The 18,594-nt window shown below is 37.7% G+C and overlaps 1 protein-coding gene across 1 annotated transcript in view; it reads right to left on the bottom strand.

The window, feature by feature from the left end:
• LOC113051824 (inactive ubiquitin carboxyl-terminal hydrolase 53-like) overlaps positions 1-16,897 on the bottom strand; it is a 52,179-nt gene extending 35,282 nt beyond the window's left edge. The window contains exons 1-2 of the mRNA XM_026215949.1: positions 16,539-16,897; positions 18-249 (exon numbers count right to left, since the gene is read on the bottom strand). The gene's annotated coding sequence lies outside the window, so the exon portion shown is untranslated. The remainder of the gene's footprint in view (positions 1-17; positions 250-16,538) is intronic.
• Positions 16,898-18,594: the final 1,697 nt, after the last annotated feature.

Genomic DNA, 18,594 nt, shown 5'->3' with positions numbered 1-18,594 from the left:
TCATTTTTGTTACTAACCTGTATGTAAGAGGTCTCTTGATGTGTGTCGTAGAAAGGATGGTTTGATCATTCCCTGAATTAGATTGAGGATTTGGGTGGGTTGTTGGTGGCTACTGTGGCCATCAGGCCTTGCAAGACTCGCAGCATAGTTATGAAGGTGTCAGCTGGAATCAGTCAACCTTTAAAGGGTCATCCATGTTTCAGACGCTGCTCTTGAAGGACATCAGCCTTAGGATGAGTAGGACTCACTCTGTGCACAGAAGCAAAGCAATGCATGAATTATTTAACGAGCATTTTAACATGTCTGCTTGAATGACTGATTACAAAAATACATCTACACATTAAATGTGAGCCTGGTTTATCACGTATATTGATTTCTTCAAATTGAGACACTGACGACAACAACACAAAACTCCATATCATTATAAAGACCTCCTTACAAATCACTAATGAGAGGAGTGGCTAAACATTCAAAACTGTGCAAAAGTCAGTAGGTCAGCTCATCCAACTGGTATTGCTGCACTGAATAATGTTATTGTTTAACCTTTTTATGGCTTTGCACCAACTTGTTTCTATGCAAGCAAGCTAATGTTGCCCAACAGGAACAGACTGACAGCATGACAAGGTTTTGGCAAGTGCACAGAGAAGGAATAACAGACAAAATATGTAAATGCAGCTACTTTGTTGCTTCCTCTTGAAAATCTAACAAAATTTGGCCGCTAGCAATGGCCTTGATACCTTAACTGTTATAATGAGTCAATATCAACACAGTGACGCTGCATTAAAGCATATCTGTTAACTTAAGTCAAGTCATTGTCAAACATAATGCACTATACATACTGTAGCATATGTACAGTAATAAACAAGAAAAAATGAATGTAAATATTGCAAAATTAATCAATTATGAAACAACTTCAATTTAGCTTTAAAGCTGCTCCACAGAAGACAAGCATCATCGTTTAGCTCAGTTTAGTTCAATGTTGATTCAATTCAGTTCAATAAGTGTCAATGCTGCAAAGGTAATCAATTATGATTATATTCAGCTATAAAGCAGTATAATAGAAGACAATACTTGTACCATAATTCAATTCATTTTACATCAATGTTGATTCAGTTTAGTTCAATTACAGTTCATCAATTACAAAACAATGGATTTAACCAGAAAAAGCTCTACAGAAGACAAGTGTCATTGTTTAGCTTTATTTAGTTCAATGTTAATTCAATTCAGTTCATTAACTGAAGTGGTTTCATAATTGATCAACTCTGAAACACGGACAAAGGCAACTCTACAAAAGACAGTTCAAGTTTTCTCCAATAGTGTCAGTGCAGCCGAATCAATAATATTGCTGAATATCACTAAATATCAATGGCCTTTCAACAAAGACACTGTCGTATAAACAGTATCCTTCTTGTTTATTGACCAATAACTTAATATTTAATAATGATGTCTATAATACCTGGATAAAGCTAGCATTTGTTAGCATTCCCATTCATCTCAGCAGACAGATCAAAATCCATGGGTATTCTGGGAAGTTCCAGGTAGCATATTTTTCAGTGCATGGAGGAATGATTTTGACAATACGCCATCACTACAAATGGCTGACTCCCTTGGGCAGAGTACTTATTACTAAACTAGGGAGCATTTTGAAACACACCCATGGATCTTAAAATATGCTATCCACCCTAACTGAAGCATTGGACAAGTTTTGGTTTACAAGTTTTGGTTTACATTTTTGGTTGTTGACCACTTTGTTTTGCTTAGTGACTGAATGCAAAGTCCATTCTCCATCATGTATCCTAATTGTTACAGCTGCAATACTCAAATCTCACAACTTTTAACTGGTTTTTCATTTCTAGTAGGCCTACAGTATATCACTCACAAGCATTGCTCCCATTGTCATTTTAAAATTCCTTTCAGATGAAGAACCTTTACAAGATTTTCTATGAGATCATGCTGATGTATTCATGTATTCATCTGATACCAATATTAAAAACAGAACAGGACATTAAGTTTCCAAAAAGGTTCCACACTAGATTGGTTGTTGGCTTGTAGATTATGGCCTGGAGGTCTGGAGAAGATCAAGGGAGGAACTGCTTGATTTAGTGAAAATAAAAAGCTAAAAATAAGAACATGTGGGAGACTGTTTGCTACTTTTGGTTCTAAGTTCAGTTTCAGCATATCAATTATAGTATTCTCAACACACTTTAAAAATAAAGGTTCCAAAAGGGATTTTTGCAGCAATCTAAAAAACCTTTTTCCTCCATAAATAACATTTTGTGCAATGGAAAGGTTTAAATATTTTTAGGGGATTTTATGGTACTAAATTATATTTATGATCCATTTATTACCTGTAAACCACCTTTTTTAGCAAAGACATGACATTTCCAATCGTAAATCTAAATGCTATGGACCACAGACTTCAATTTGGCCTTTTTTTAAAAGAGACACATTAGCAGGCAGAGTACTGCTGAAAAAAGTTAAAGTGAAGTTTTCAATTTTTTTTGAAGTTTATTATTATAAAAAATGCACAAAACTATCATTTTAAATCTCATATGAAATTTATATTTTCCAAAACATGTTTTACTCTAGATCTGTGAGAAAATCAAAGCCATAAGTCTAAACAAGCTGTGTTTTTAAATTTGAAGTTGCTATCTCAAAAAATGAGCTTTCGGTAAGATTTTGTTTAGGCGCAGTACCAAACTCTTCCACTAGATAAAATTGGTTTCCCATTCATTTCCAATGATAATTTCCATAATTGTTCCAGTACCATTTAACATTTTTGAACTATGCCATTAGCATGTTCACATAGCAAGTGCCAAAACAAGTTTTGTACCATTCTGATGACATTAAAAAAACTATTAACTAATAAAAATAAAAACTTATATCCAAAAATACAATGTTTTGTTCACAAATGACAAAAAGCACCAAAGTGTTAAGAGTGAAGAGAAGCTACGTATTCGTGTGTTACTCACTTGGAATGTCATTCATGCAACTGGAGGTTTCCTAGCATTAGAAATGCATCAACACATGAGTATGTCTTCAAACTTGAGAAAGCATGAAATAAAAATGATGTTGGTTATTTTTTTGTACAGACCGAGCACTATCAAAGCATGTCTGTACACTGACAGCAATGAAAAATATTGTTGAACTGCATTTCATTCACACTGGTAATTAAATAATTCAGTAGCTGTTTGAGGTGACCAACAGAGTTTGACCACTGATCTATTAACAGTATTTCTGGTTACATTTAACAAAAAAACAGCATGTAAACAAGGCAAAAACCCCTACATTGAGGTTACGGGGTGCCTTTCTCATTAATGTACTCACAGTCTGCAATAGCAATAGCATGATCACTTAAGCCGCAGTGTTGCTAAAGAGCTCTTGTCTTCAGGATTAGGCTCCGTGTTCGGCCTCGGAGACACACTTCTATGAACACATCTCACACATGTTCCAGTTTGGGCCAATCACAACTAGTTTGGTGAAACATAATGTTCAGGTGCTTTTGGTTTGGATTCACAATTTAAACTTAACTAATATTTCCAAGCATTTAGTGACTATGAATTTTTAATTTATAATTTTTTTTATTTAGATCGAAAAAAGGTCAGACAAAATGATTTTCAATATTGTATTACAGTAAGAAAGACGCTTTTCACATTATGGTAATGGTAATTTGATAGGAAAATGTAAATATCATGTAAATATCTCAAATATTGAAAAGTGAAAAATATGAAAATTGTCAATCAGTTAATTTTTTTCTCTCTCTCTTTTTATTTTAGAGTTCAATTTGATATTTTTTTCATGAGAAGCATCCATGAAATAGAACTATAACGTTTAAAAGGTGGATATACAAGAACATTTTTAAATACTTAAAAAAATGTAAAGTTAATAAAGCATGAATTGGATAAAAAATAAAAAATAAAAAAAAATTATATATATATATATATATATATATATATATATATATATATATATATATATATATATATATATATATATAATTTAAATAAAATATTACAGACATTTATTTTCACCCTAACACACAATGCAATGTGTAATTCAAAGTATGGACCAAACTCCAGTATAAAAACACTAAGGAAAATTCCTTCATATTAACACAATACATTGTGTCCTGTTTTCTAGAGTGTGGGAACTAAAAACCTCCCTAATATCACCTTCTCACATTACTTCAGCTTTTAGGTTTTCAACAGAAAATCCAGAGGAAGTATTAAAAAAGCCTCTGGATAATGTTACAGTAACTGTTTGTTAGAGGTCTGTTTTTAACTCTCAACAAAAAGTTGATTTGATTCCTCACATCCACACACTGTCATCTCTTCTTCTGCTTGGACCTCTCAGATTTCACCCACTTCTCAGCTCTAGAGAAGACCGAAACATCAGCCCCACATTTACCTCCGCAGTCATCTGCGGTCTTATCATCACACGTGGTGACAGAACGCAGCATGCCGCAGAGCAAACCATGGCTCTCACAATCAGGTGATGATGTAGCTGGAGAGCGGAAAATGCTGACATTATGGGTGACGTTTTTTCTCCTGAGCTCATGAGCCACCGGTCATGGTCATTCATCCCAGCATGACACAAACTTGGCCAGCAAGAGCGAGGGGTGAAGTAGCACAGAAAAAAAAGAGTGAATGAGAAAATACCTGCCATTGGAAAGATACAGCACACACACTGCCTACTGTACATTACCAATGCATCATAAAGAGTGAGCTACATTTGTGCAAGATCAGATCTAGCTGATGATCACTTGATCAGTGGTATATGCCAAGCCTCACTATTACTATCAGGTTGTGGACTTTAACAAACTGCTAACCCCAAAGCATTCTACTTTTATACATACCTCATCCCACTCCTTTTGTGCAAAACCTCCAAATGTATTGCTTTATTGAGGACAGTTGTGTAAAAAAGCCAGTCTTATCATTTTTGATATAGCAGATGGAACAAATATGTAAAATAAGTGCACGTAACTGTATTGAATGGGCACTTAAATGTTAAAAGTATATAAAAAAAAAACTGTCCTTGAAGATGATTATAGTAATAAAATCAAGTACGCTCAAGCATACTTAGAGCATACTTTCATGACTACAGGTGCTTCTCAATGAATTAGAATGTAATGAAAATATTCATTTCAGTAATTCAACTCAAATTGTTAAATAAAATATTGTGAATAAATTCAATGCACACAGGCTCACATTTAACAAAAACCCACCAAATCATTATCTCAACAAATTAGAATACTTCATAAGACCAAGAAAACAATAAAAAAATCCAGTGAATTGTTGGCCTTCTGGAAAGTGTGTTCATTTACTGTACATGTACTCAATACTTGGTATGGGCTCCTTTTGCTTATTTGCTTAATTACTGTCTCAATTTGGCGTGGCATGGAGGTGATCAGTTTGTGGCACTGCTGGGGTGGTCTGGAAGCCCAGGTTTCTTTGACAGTGGCCTTCAGCTCATCTGCTTTGTTTGGTCTCTTGTTTCTCATTTTCCTCTTGACAATAGCCCATAGATTCTCTCTGGGGTTCAGATCTGGTGAGTTTGCTGGCCAGTCAAGCTCATCAACACCATGGTCATTTAACCAACTTTTGGTGCTTTTGGCAGTGTGGGGATGTGCCAAATCCTGCTGGAAAATGAAATCAGCATCTTCAGAAAGCTGGTCAGCAGAAGGAAGCATGAAGTGCTCCAAAATGTCTTGGTAAACAGGTGCAGTGACTTTGGTTTCCAAAAAACACAATGAACCAACACCAGGAGATGACATTGCACCCCAAATCATCACAGACTGTGTAAACTTAACACTGGACTTCAAGCAACTTGGGCTATGAGCTTCTCCACCTTACCTCCAGATTCTAGGATCTTGGTTTCAAATGAAATACAAAACTTGCTCTCATCTGAAAAGAGGACTTTGGACCACTTGGCAACAGTCCAGTTCTTCTTCTCCTTAGCCCAGGTAAGACGCCTCAGGAGTGGCTTAACAAGAGGAATACGACAACTCTATCCAAATTCCTCGACACGTTTGTATTTGGTGGCTCTTGATGCCTTGACCCCAGCCTCAGTCCATTCCTTGTGAAGTTCACTCAAATTCTTGAATTGATTTTGTTTGACAATCCTCATAAAGCTGCAGTTCTCTCGGTTGGTTGTGCATCTTTTTCCTTCCACTCAACTTTCTGTTAACGTGCTTTGATACAGCACTCTGTGAACAGCCAGCTTCTTTGGCAATGAATGTTTGTGTCTTACCCTCCTTGTGAAGGGTGTCAATGATTGTCTTCTGGACATATGTCAGATCAGCAGTCTTCCTCCTGATTGTGTAGCCCAGTGAACCAAACTTAGAGACCATTTTGAAGGCTCAGGAAACCTTTCCAGGTGTTTTGAGTTGATTAACTGATTGGCATTTCATCATATTCTAATTAGTTGAGGTAGTGAATTGGTGGGTTTTTGTTAAATGCGAGCCAAATCATCAAAATTAAAAGAACCAAAAGCTTAAATTACTTCAGTCTATGTGCACTGAATTTATTTAATACCCGAATTTCGCAATTTGAGTTGAATTACTGACACAAAATGAACTTTTTCACGACATTCTGTATGTGTTAAATGCTTATAATTTTCACTATAAAGCACATTAAAAAAAAGAAAAATATAATGGTTTTGTGCTGGAAATAATTACAGGGTGGTTACACTACACTGTTTTCAATTAAAAAAGAAAAAATTAGTTTTGAGTTTTTGGTTCCTTTACATGAGAACAGGGTTTCGGGGGCATGAAGTGCTGTTCACAGAGTGCTGTATCAAAGCACGTTAAAAGTGATCAAGATGGCGGCGCGACCACATCGCGAGGCTCAGCGTCTTACCAGATTTCGGAAATTAGTGTTAATCTACCTGGTTATTTCATTCGTGTTCGCGCGATTCAGTTATGCGAACTACATCTATACTAAACAGTCACTTTTGGACATCAACAAACAGTGTTCCAACATAGTTTTAGATCATCCTTTTGACTTCAGCGAACTCCCGCCGGAGCTACTGAGATCACCGCGGACAAGCGGATCACTCGTACCGACCGGAAGTTCTCGGCGTCGGCGTCGAGACCGTAAACAAAGACGGGGAAAGCGTGGTGGGCTGCGTGCTAAGCTAAGGCTAAACCCACATCGACCAGCTCTGCCCAGCATCTTCCTTGCCAATGTACGGTCTCTGATGAACAAGATGGACGAACTAAAGATCTGGACCCTTACACAAAAATGGCTTATGGACTGTAATGTTATGTTTTTCACTGAAACATGGCTCTGCAACAATGTCCCAAGCAGCGTGGTGCATTTGGATGGACGCTCTTTCTTCAGGGCTGACAGAGTAGCAGCAACCTCTGGTAAAAACAAAGGTGGTGGAGTTTGCATTTATGTTAACAAATCATGGTGTAAAGACTCTGTCATTGTTGATACCCACTGCTCTGCTGATCTGGAGTTCCTGATTATCAAGTGCAGGCCATTCTATCTACCACGTGAGTTTACTTGCATTGTTGCAGCTGCAGTTTATGTACCTCCGGACGCTAATGCTAACGTGGCTATGAAAGAACTTTGTGCTGCTATTAGCAAACTACAAACCCTGCACCCGGATGGTGCCTTTATTGTTGCTGGGGACTTCAATCACTGCACTTTAAGATCTGTTCTCCCCAAATTTCACCAAAATGTCTCCTGCACTACAAGGGGACATAAAACACTGGACCATGTTTATACTAATGTGACTGATGCCTACAAAGTCACACCCCTCCCCCATCTGGGTCAGTCTGACCACCTCTCTTTGTTCCTGCTCCCCAAGTATACCCCGGTTATCAAAAGTGTGAAACCTACAATAAGGACTGTTAAAATCTGGCTGGAAGGTGCAGACTCCACTCTTCAACATCAGTTCCAGCACACAGACTGGAGTGAGTTTGCTGCCCAGGCCACCACAAACTCCCGGATCAACATTGACAATTACACCAACTCTGTTCTGGAGCACATCAACACATGTGTGAGTAGAGTGACCACACACAAAAAAATAAAAATTTTCCCTAATCAGAAGCCCTGGATGAACAGAGAGGTTCGCCTTCTGCTCAGAGCAAGAGATGCAGCCTTCAAGTCTGGTGACCAGGAGGCTTACAGCTCAGCCAGAGCCAACCTGAGGAAGGGTATCTGCCAGGCCAAACTCAAACATAAACAGAGGATTGAAGAACACTTCAATTCTTCAGACCCCCGGCGTATGTGGCAAGGCATACAATCTATCACAGATTACAAACTACCTAACTCTGTGCCCCCCTCCAGCTCTGCCTCCCTCCCAGACGAGCTCAATCACTTTTATGCTCGTTTTGATAAAAATAATAAGGAGATCTCACTCAAAACTGAGCATCAACCCAGTGAACTGCCTCTCACACTCTCCACATCAGATGTTTACTCCACTTTGCGTAAAGTGAATGGACGGAAAGCAGCTGGCCCTGATGGAATACCTGGTCGTGTGCTTAAAGCCTGTGCAGAGCAGCTGGCTGAGGTCTTCACGGACATTTTCAATCTGTCCCTGGCCCAAGCAACTGTCCCCACTTGCTTCAAAACCTCCACCATCGTGCCGGTACCGAAGCACTCCACTGCATCGGTCCCTAACGACTTCCGTCCTGTTGCACTCACCCCCATCATTGCCAAGTGCTTTGAGAAACTGGTCGCATCCCACTTAAAAGCCTGTCTCCCTGCTACATTAGACCCATTCCAATTTGCCTATCGCAACAATAGGTCAACTGAGGACGCCATCTCAACGGCACTTCACTCTGCCCTCACCCACCTGGACAGTCAGAACACACATGTGAGATTGCTGTTCATAGATTTCAGTTCTGCATTTAATACAGTAATCCCCTCCAAGCTGATCTCCAAGCTCAGCCATCTTGGAATCAGCACACCCATCTGCAACTGGATTCTAGATTTTCTGACTAACAGACCTCAGTCTGTTAAGTTAGATAACCTCTCCTCCTCCATCATCACCCTGAACACTGGAGTGCCACAAGGCTGCGTACTGAGCCCTCTCCTGTACTCCCTATTCACCCATGACTGCGTTCCTGTTTATGGCTCCAACACCATAGTCAAATTTGCAGATGACACCACGGTGGTAGGTCTGATCAAGGATGACGACGAGTCAGCCTACAGGGATGAGGTGCAGCACCTGGCTGTGTGGTGTGCCACCAACAACCTGGAACTAAACACCCAGAAGACAAAGGAGATCATTGTGGACTTCAGGCGGACTAGGAATCATGCACACACACCCATCTACATCAACGGAGCTGTAGTGGAGCGTGTGTCAAGTTTCAAGTTCCTTGGCATCAACATCTCAGATGACCTCACCTGGTCCCTAAACACCTCCACCCTGGTCAAAAAGGCTCAGCAGCGCCTTTATTTCTTACGGAGCCTTAAAAAAGTTCACCTCAGTCCCAGGATCCTTGCTGAATTCTACCGCTGTACCATTGAGAGCATACTTACAAACTGCATCTCAGTGTGGTACAGCAATTGCTCCGCATCTGACCGCAAAGCACTCCAGCGGGTGGTGAAAACTGCTCAACGGATCACCGGCACCCAGTTAACATCCATCGAGAACATTTATCACAGGCGCTGTCTGGGCAGGGCAAGAAACATCATCAAGGATGCCTCTCACCCTAACCATGGACTTTTCACCCTCCTTCCATCCGGCAGGCGTTACAGAAGCCTACGCTCTCGAACTAGTAGGCTCAGGAAGAGCTTCTTTCCTGAGGCTGTGACACTTCTGAATGCCGCACCACCAATCTAACCTGCACCTGCTCTTTTACTGCACTGGTCACAGTACTTTACATACATGTATTGCACTACTCATATTTTGCACAGACTGCACATGGTTAAATCCATTTCACTATAAACTGTCTAAGTGGTTACTGTACAAGCACAGTAGACTATTTCTACAAAAAATCATTGCACTACTGTTATTTTGCATATAATAGATTGTTCAACAATACTTTGCACACTCATTCAACTGTATTTATTACCACTGTTCTCACGTTCCTGCTATTCATAATGTATATATAATCCTTCATTGCTCTGTTCATAATGTACATACAATATCTACATTGCATTCATATTTATAATCTGTATATACTCTGCTCAATACTGTATATAGCAACTCCACTGTACATTCTGTATATCATAGCTTTACTTACTCTGCACTTTTATGTATATAAAACACTATATTCTTGCACTTCTGGTTAGATGCTAACTGCATTTCATTAGCTCTGTACTTGTACTCTGCATAATGACAATAAAGTTGAATCTAATCTAATCTAATCTAATGAAAATGTACACTCTTGAAAAATGGGTTTCAAAGTGACCAATTTTGAATGTTATACTCTTTTTGTCTCCATGTAAAAAAGTAAATAAAATACAAACTTGTGAAAAGCATGGCGTGTATTACGTGTTCAGTCTCAAATATATATATTTTTTCAAAAACACAAAGGGAAAAACATTTTCGTTTTTAGTACATTTTGGAAATTTACCGTAAATTTACTCTTATTTTGTTGTGTTTACTATAATAAAAAAAAAGTACGTTTTTATCACTTACACTCAAGGGTGTTAAATGTGCTTACATTTTAAATTATTAAAATTGCTTCACCATTACATATACCTCCGGTTTCACAGACAAGTTAGTTCCAGAATAAAGTATAAACCTGAGCTGTTTTAACTGAAAGAAACGTACAAACGTGAAATATATCAATGCCTTTGATTTGTCTCAATGCACACAAGTAACGTTTTTTCTGTGGTCAAAAAACACAGTTCAACTAACTTAAATTTCACATTGTCATTTAATTGCTATTAACATGCATTTAAGCATCTGAAATGGGGGTCAAAATGACTGAAAAACTCAATTCGAATTTTCTACTTAAATAGATTATCCAAATTCGAATTTAAAAGGCATAATTTCAGCTAGCTTCTCTCCTGAGGCCACAAGAGGGTGCATCAGGCAAAATATTATGCACGTTTCTTCAAAGCGTAATAAAATAACATGACTATCTTGGAAAAAAAAGCTTAATGTTCAAAATAATGTTTATAAACCATATATAATTAACGAAGTTCCTTTAACAATAATAATAATAATAAAAACAGCACTATGCATGTATGTATAGTTTAACACAAAGAGTAGGTTACTTTCTTCATTTAAAAACATCAGTGGGATGTGGAAAAATGCCAAAAAGTTGAGATGTTTTTTAAAAGTTGAACTTACATTAATTTTCTAAACGTGCTGCTCTCTTGTGCGAGACGTGAGTGCAATATGCATATCCCTCTAGAAAATGTGATAAATATGCATTCTGTGTGAATGGCTTTGTTAAGTTTTGACGTAAACAACATCTTCTCCGTACTGATGCTCTCGTTTTTCGCAATATATTGAGTGAATAACAGTTCAACTGGATAGACTGACAAAAGCATTAAAATGCAATGGCACTTACATCGTCGTCGCATTTCGTACACCACTGATAAGGCTGCCTGACAGCTGAAGCAGAACTAAAATTATATTTTTTATTTGAATTTTTTTTTTTTTTTGCATTCAAAGGTGGATTTAGGATTTAATTCGATGAATATTCAAAATTGACAGCCCTAGTCTGAAAACATTACATTCAGTTGGCACTTATGTATATTCCTTTAAAGAATAGTTTTTCTATAATAAGAACTCATTTTAAAAGTATATGCAAGTGGAATATGAGCATAGGACTGAATGTTTAGCCATTTCTAGGTGCCAGAACTTCACAGCTACAAAAGGAGACTTTCACTGACAGCAATGATGACACTCATGCCATGTGGCTCTTTCATTCCTTACCTAATGTAAGTGAGGATATCCCCCAGCCTTTCTACAAAGAGCTGAAATTAACGGCACATGACATCATTTCCTGTGTTCTCTTCATGCCTCTGATCAGCTTCCTAATTTACAATGATTCACTGAATCTGAGACATTTTTGTGCAAAATCCTAAAAATAAAACACGCAATGGGACAGTTCGCCCACTTTTATTTGTATCTCCCACACTAACACAACTTCATCTAACTCACATTAAACTGATTTACTGGTAATTGAATATTAAAGACTTGAAGTACAAATAATAAATGGCTCATTCTCCTTATATATTAGTTTTATATTACCTGCATATTAATTACCTACCATGATCACTGCTGCTCCTAGATTATACTTTCTCCAAATATGGAGCTCAAAGGGCTATGATGGAATAACTAATCTCAAACTGTTTAATATCTTTCCTGGGCTAATATAACGATCCCTCCGCAGATCGACTGAGAGGAGAATCACAGAGTAATGAAGTGCCTGCAGGTATAAATCACTCAAAAGATCATTTAATCACATATGTAACAGAAAATATACATTGATAAAATATTAAAGCTACTGTAAAAATACGAAAACTGATTTCTGCCACACAACCATCTACAAAGTTCAAAAGTTTAATGAGCTCATCTTTATTTATTGACTCATTTTTCATCTCCTACTCAAAATGTCCATGCAACATAACTCATCATGATTTGACTCGAAAAAGAAATGTGGTCAAATTGCATCACATTCTGGTTACATACCATTCTTATTCAAGGCAACAAAATATTTACGGATGAACTCCTTTCCTTAAGAAAAGAGCACATGTATGACAAATAAAAGTAGAGCGTTGTGAAACAGAAGCTACTGTATGCAACCCCACATTCTTGTCTTTTCAGCAGTGACAAAACGTCTGAATTACTGTACACTGACAGATTATGCAAACTAACACACAACAACAGTAATCTGATCTGCACACTCCCAAACAGCAATGTAATGATGCGTTTGATTGAAACATGTATCATAATGTTGCAATGTATGATAAAAATATCTGAGGGCGGATTCTGAATATTATTTGTATGAGAAACAGCTGCAGAGACAGCAGATGGATAGTTATGCAATGAAACAAACAAAGATTTTGACATCTATAAATGACGATCCAGACCTAAAAAAAGCCAGGAGTCTTATTTAGCAACCAGATGTCAGAAGCATTTAGGAAAGACACAGTGAAAATGACCAAATGAGAATTACAGACGGCCACACGCCACAGCAACAAGTGCTAAAAAACCACATCATCGCTCGGTGAAGAATAACATCCTTTTCTGACAGCAAACCTACAAGAATTACACACAAAAAGAGAGTTTTGCCCTCATGGGCTGCACTGCCGAGGCGAAACGCGAAACATGACACGCTCCTGAAACCCTGAAACAACATTGAAGGGAGCGGCAGAATTCCCGAAGGAACGGAGAAGGCTGTTTTGGCTTTGAGCAACAATGCAGCGGCCGTTTCCTGTGTGGGCTTCCTGTTGGTCATGCATTGCGTTCCAGCACGCGCTCAGCACTTTGAGTTCAGAGACACCGGGCAGGTCACGGCCATTAAACACACAATACATTAATACTTAAGTGACAAAACAACTCCTGAACAAACAGAAACAGATTTATCGAGACATCAACATTTTTCAGTGACTGAAGTACAATATCCTCTCTGAAACGTACTCGACTTCCGAAACATTTCCTCGCTTCCTTTTACGGCTTGCCAATGAATGTCAAATTCACAAAGAGGCAACCAACTCGCTTTCCTTTCATTTTCGAACTGAAAAATGGTTTAAAATATTCATTCAGCTTCAGTGGCTTCATGCATTATTAGTGCGGTGCTTAGTCAGACACTTCCAGATATTCAGAGGAGGATTCCTTGCAAACAATAACAAATGAAGCAGCCGGCTGCTGTGCTGAGAAGAGGACTATTTGGATTTAGAGAGATCAGCAAAAACTTCTACCGCTTTGGAAAGATTTACCCACATGCACCTGTCAGTTACTTTTGGAGTAGCATCTTGACAAGCATGAAGAAAGTTAGCAGAGAAAATAAACTCATATTAAAGAATGGCTTGTTCTGCGGTGAATGGGTGCCGTCAGAACGAGAGTCCAAACAGCTGATAAAAACATCACAATAATCCACACCTCTCCAGTCCATCAGTTAACATCTTATTAAATGAAAAGCTGCATGTTTGTAAGAAACAAATCGATCATTAAGACGTTTTTTACTTCAAGCAAGTTGATTCCGGGATCCATACCATTTCTTTCTAAAGTGAAAAAGTCATCTCATTTGAATTGGGCGAGAAATATACAGTACACGGTAGATTTTGATGTGAGGAGACAGAATATTGACTTTTCATTGGATGAAGCATCACTATAGACACATATTTTAGCTGAAAGCAGCAGTTTGAAGTTAAAAACATCTTAATGATAAATTTGTTTCTTACAAACTCGCAGGTTTTCACTTCTCACAATGTTCACTGATGGACTGGAGTAGTGTGGATTATTTTAATGTTTTTATCAGCTTTTTGGACATCATTCTGACGGCACCCATTCACTGAAGAGGATCTATTGGGGGCAAAGTAACGCAATGCTGAATTACTCCAAATCCGTTGCAATGAAGAAACAAATCTACATCTTAAATGGCCTGAGGGTGCATATGTTTACAGCAAATTTTCAGTTTTGAACTATTCTATGAAGGTTTTCCTTTAAGGTAAAAGTTGTACTGTATTTGTCAAAAGAAAAAAAAAAGAAAAATCCACAGCCTCAAATGTAATGTTAATTTGGCAATGTTGTCCTTTCATGTATGATTCATAAATGTGACATCATTGTTAAGCTCACACAAACAGTCCTATTTTTCAGGCTGAAACACGCCCGCAGTCACATGAACGTTCATGCACACGCCTATGCAAAACCTATGAGCGCATTGCACTGCGCTAGTTACAGGACATACTGTATTCAAACCCATCCTAGTTTCCACAAACTCGATCTGCGTAACTGGCCTTTCCACGAAACTGCTCCCCAAATATTTCATTCATTTCCATCAGGAAACACCTCGGCAGGGAACAGATGCGAACTGATCTGAAATCAGTGTTTTCTACAGATCTGCGGGCGGTTAGGAAACTGAACTCATCCCAGATGAGAGAAGGGCCACAGAGGGAGATGCAGCGGTTCTGCCACGTCGTCTTGATTTCACTGGTGTGGGGAGAAACGTAGGCACCAGCAGAGCAAATACAAGCATGATGAAAAAGGCAAAGTGCTAGAAACTAAATGAATGTTGCCCAATCGCACAATACTCTTTTTTTATTTCAATACAAATATCTATGACTTCTTTACTTTGAACTAAAAAGTCACCACACTTATACACATTAAGATTTTTGAAGCATAAATACTAATGGTATATAAATATCCTGAGGGATCAGAGGGAAAGCAAATGTGTGCTGCAATTTTCTTGTCTAACTAAATGAGCCAAAGAAAAGCTGACATAACTAGCCTTGTGCATAAGTGCCAAACTTCTGCAATCGCACTGTGTTCAAATGAAATGCACGGGCAGCAAACTTTAATGAGAAGAGTGCTTTGGCAGGTGTGTGGAGCCAATTTAATCAGCTGTAATGTTTGTTGCAAAGAAACAAACAACATTTGCATTCCCAGATGCAATCTCTCTCTCTCTCTCTCTCTCTCTATATATATATATATAAAACAGCCAAACTACAACAAAATCCTCAAAACCTGATATGATAATTTATTAATTTCCATTCAGTTATTTTTACTCTCCAAGGTCATAGCAACAATATTAAAAAAATAATTGCATACAAACATAATGCTGAATTAATCAGTCAATCATTAATTTATTTCTAAATCAGCATGTGCTTATTGCGTATTTGTACGTTTAAGAAAATTAAACAAGATATCTCCTTTTTACGAATCTATTATCTTTAGATTTTTTTTCTTCTTTTCTTGTTATTTTAAGGATGTTTGAATATTTTTAGCAGAAGGAAATACAAACAAACTGATTTAAGAAAACTGATGATAATTTGCAGTTTAAGTTGGTGTAGGTGTAGCACATTATTCTTGTCTCAAATACCATTAAATGCCCACTCGTGAATATATTTATCTGTATCTCTGACACGGTGTCAAAATACAATTCCAATATAAGTTAGGCACGAAGCACAAATACTGCTATCAGTAAGACAATTTTCTAATTGATGTAAATATGTTACATTTCATTAGGATAAAGCAAATGTAGTGATACATTTAAGAGATTCAGCTTTTTTAGTATTGTATAGTATTGTAGAGGAGTATAAAAGCGGATTCGGACCAAGCAGTAATTGAGATCAATCAAGTGATGCTTAACTACTGGAAATATATTAATGTGAAGCGACTATACAAACTCGAAGGCTACGTTTTAACATTACACGTACTCTGTACTTATTAAATGAATTATTTAAAGGGGTTGGTCATGTAAAAGCTCTAAATGTAAACAGTCACTCAAGTTGCAGTGCTAGTTTTGTTGCGAAATGTTGCGCGCGCGTTCACCTGGTTCAGGTGCATTTCCGGTTCAGGTGCATTTCCGCCTCATGCGCACTGACGAGTGAAACATGGCGAAGAAAAGTTTGACCAAAACAAAATGTACTGACATGACAAGAGACACATCTACTCACCACATGAACAATGAATGACTGATATTCCCTCCTTTCAGTGTCCAGTGAAATAGTTTACTGTGTGACAAAAAATCCTATTGACTCCTGCTGAATGTCGGAGTCAAACTGCTGGACGGAAAAGGGGAAGCGACAGACGACTCACGAACACACACCGGTAAAGATGTGCACTATAAACATAATATCATAAGCACCTTCGTTCTCATGACTTAATGTTGTTTTCACTCTTTCTTTAGTCAGTTAAAATCCTGTAAAGTGAACGGTCCCCGCAGTAGTCCGCGTGCAGTGCTGGCATGAGTTCACTGGCTCTGGCTGACTGCGGGGCACCTGAGTTTCCAGCTGGTTTCGGTGCTGAGGTGTAACTCCTCCTCTCCTCTCCGATACAGTGTGTACTGCAGTCGATCTGTCCCAGTGCAGCACGTCGAAGGGAGGAGTTTCTCCTGCTTTCTCACACTTTCCTCTGCTTTGCCGACACGGAGCAGCTAGAGACTCGTTTTGGTGGCTGTGTTTCAATCCTTTCTGGGCTTCTTGACTGTTGAATTGTAGTGCATAATTCGTCAGCTGAACTAATTGCGTGAAGTGAGATGAACAAAACGATATGGCTGTACTTTACTGTATGGCTGGGCGATATGGCCAAAAAACATTAACAAAAAACATTAATATCTAAATAATTATAAATTATGTGAATATAAATATAGAAATGTAAATACATGTAAAAACTTTCAAAATATAGGCTGTATGTATGTGCATTTAGCATATATATATATAATACACAGAAGGCATATATTATGCAAACAAAAACTTTTTGTATTCGATTAATCGCGATTAATCGTTTGATTTTATATATATATATATATATATATATTGTATAGTGTTGTCCAGTGAAACAATGTTTATGTTAAAGGAAATGAAAACAAATAAAGGCTAGTAAAGGTTGACTATGTTATCCATTATGTGCAATAAAGAGGCTGAAATCACATTATATTCTAACATTGTAACATTACATTCTAAAAACAATAAATAATCCTTTTTCAAGCAGAAGTTTAATTCATTAAGCTAAAATTGAAAGTAAATGAACACAAGAGCACAGATTAATTGCATTATATTTTAATTACCTAGCAGACTGCTATCTGCTATCATAAAATACACTAGAGGCCTACATGTAGTTTCAAAATTCTAGTTATGATGCAATTATTGCGCTCAGTCTGTTTGGCACGCATGCAGAAGTTTAGAGTCTGTCTAAGGCTGTGGAGTTTAGATGAGAATCGCATGTAGAAGGATGCTGACAGCTAAATGGAAATAATGATGGTCTAACATTTACAGATGGAGAATATACCTGTGATATGCAAGAAAACAAAAAACAAACAGCACTTCTTAAACAGCAGCACGAGTTGCAGTCCGGGTTTGCGGAGGACCATCGCGTGGAGTATGGCAATGAACTACCATGGCACACGCTGTCCCTGCCTACCAAAAATAGTAATTTACACAAACAAATATTGTAGTCATGCAATTATATTTTCAATATCTAATACAAATTACTTCAAAAAGAGTGCAAAAAAACCCCCTCAATTTTGAAATGCATACTGTGATCAAAAAAAATAATAACATGCCAATATACTAGCAATATTCTTATTATTACAAGTGCAAAAAATAAAGCACTCAGTTCCTTTAAAATCCACAATAAACCTTTCAGTATACACTGGGCAGTATGCAGTAGTTTAATATTGTCTTGTGAACATACCCAAAGGATTCCCTTCATGAAGTTTGATCAGTGCTCATGTATTGTCAGCTTTGGACATTTAACGACTTTGTATTATTTATTATACTCTTCTATCTGGTGATGAAAGCAGTAGTCTGGTGCCTTGTGATGTAAGACTGCTGTTATCTGGACACCATCTGTCCAATCCTGTTACATAAAACGATGAGGGAAAAATATTTAACTGTGTTTGATAGTCCATTACACCGTGCAATGCTGCTTCTTATCTGAGTCATATATCCATTTAATCATCGCTGTCTAAATATCTCTTTATGGGAGGTAAGAGTGCACATGTATTCAGTA

The sequence above is a fragment of the Carassius auratus genome, chromosome 32, assembly GCF_003368295.1.
Source record: "Carassius auratus strain Wakin chromosome 32, ASM336829v1, whole genome shotgun sequence".
Taxonomy (NCBI): domain Eukaryota; kingdom Metazoa; phylum Chordata; class Actinopteri; order Cypriniformes; family Cyprinidae; genus Carassius; species Carassius auratus.
The sequence above is the reverse complement of the archived record's forward strand: the minus strand, read 5'-3'. Positions and strand labels throughout refer to the sequence as shown.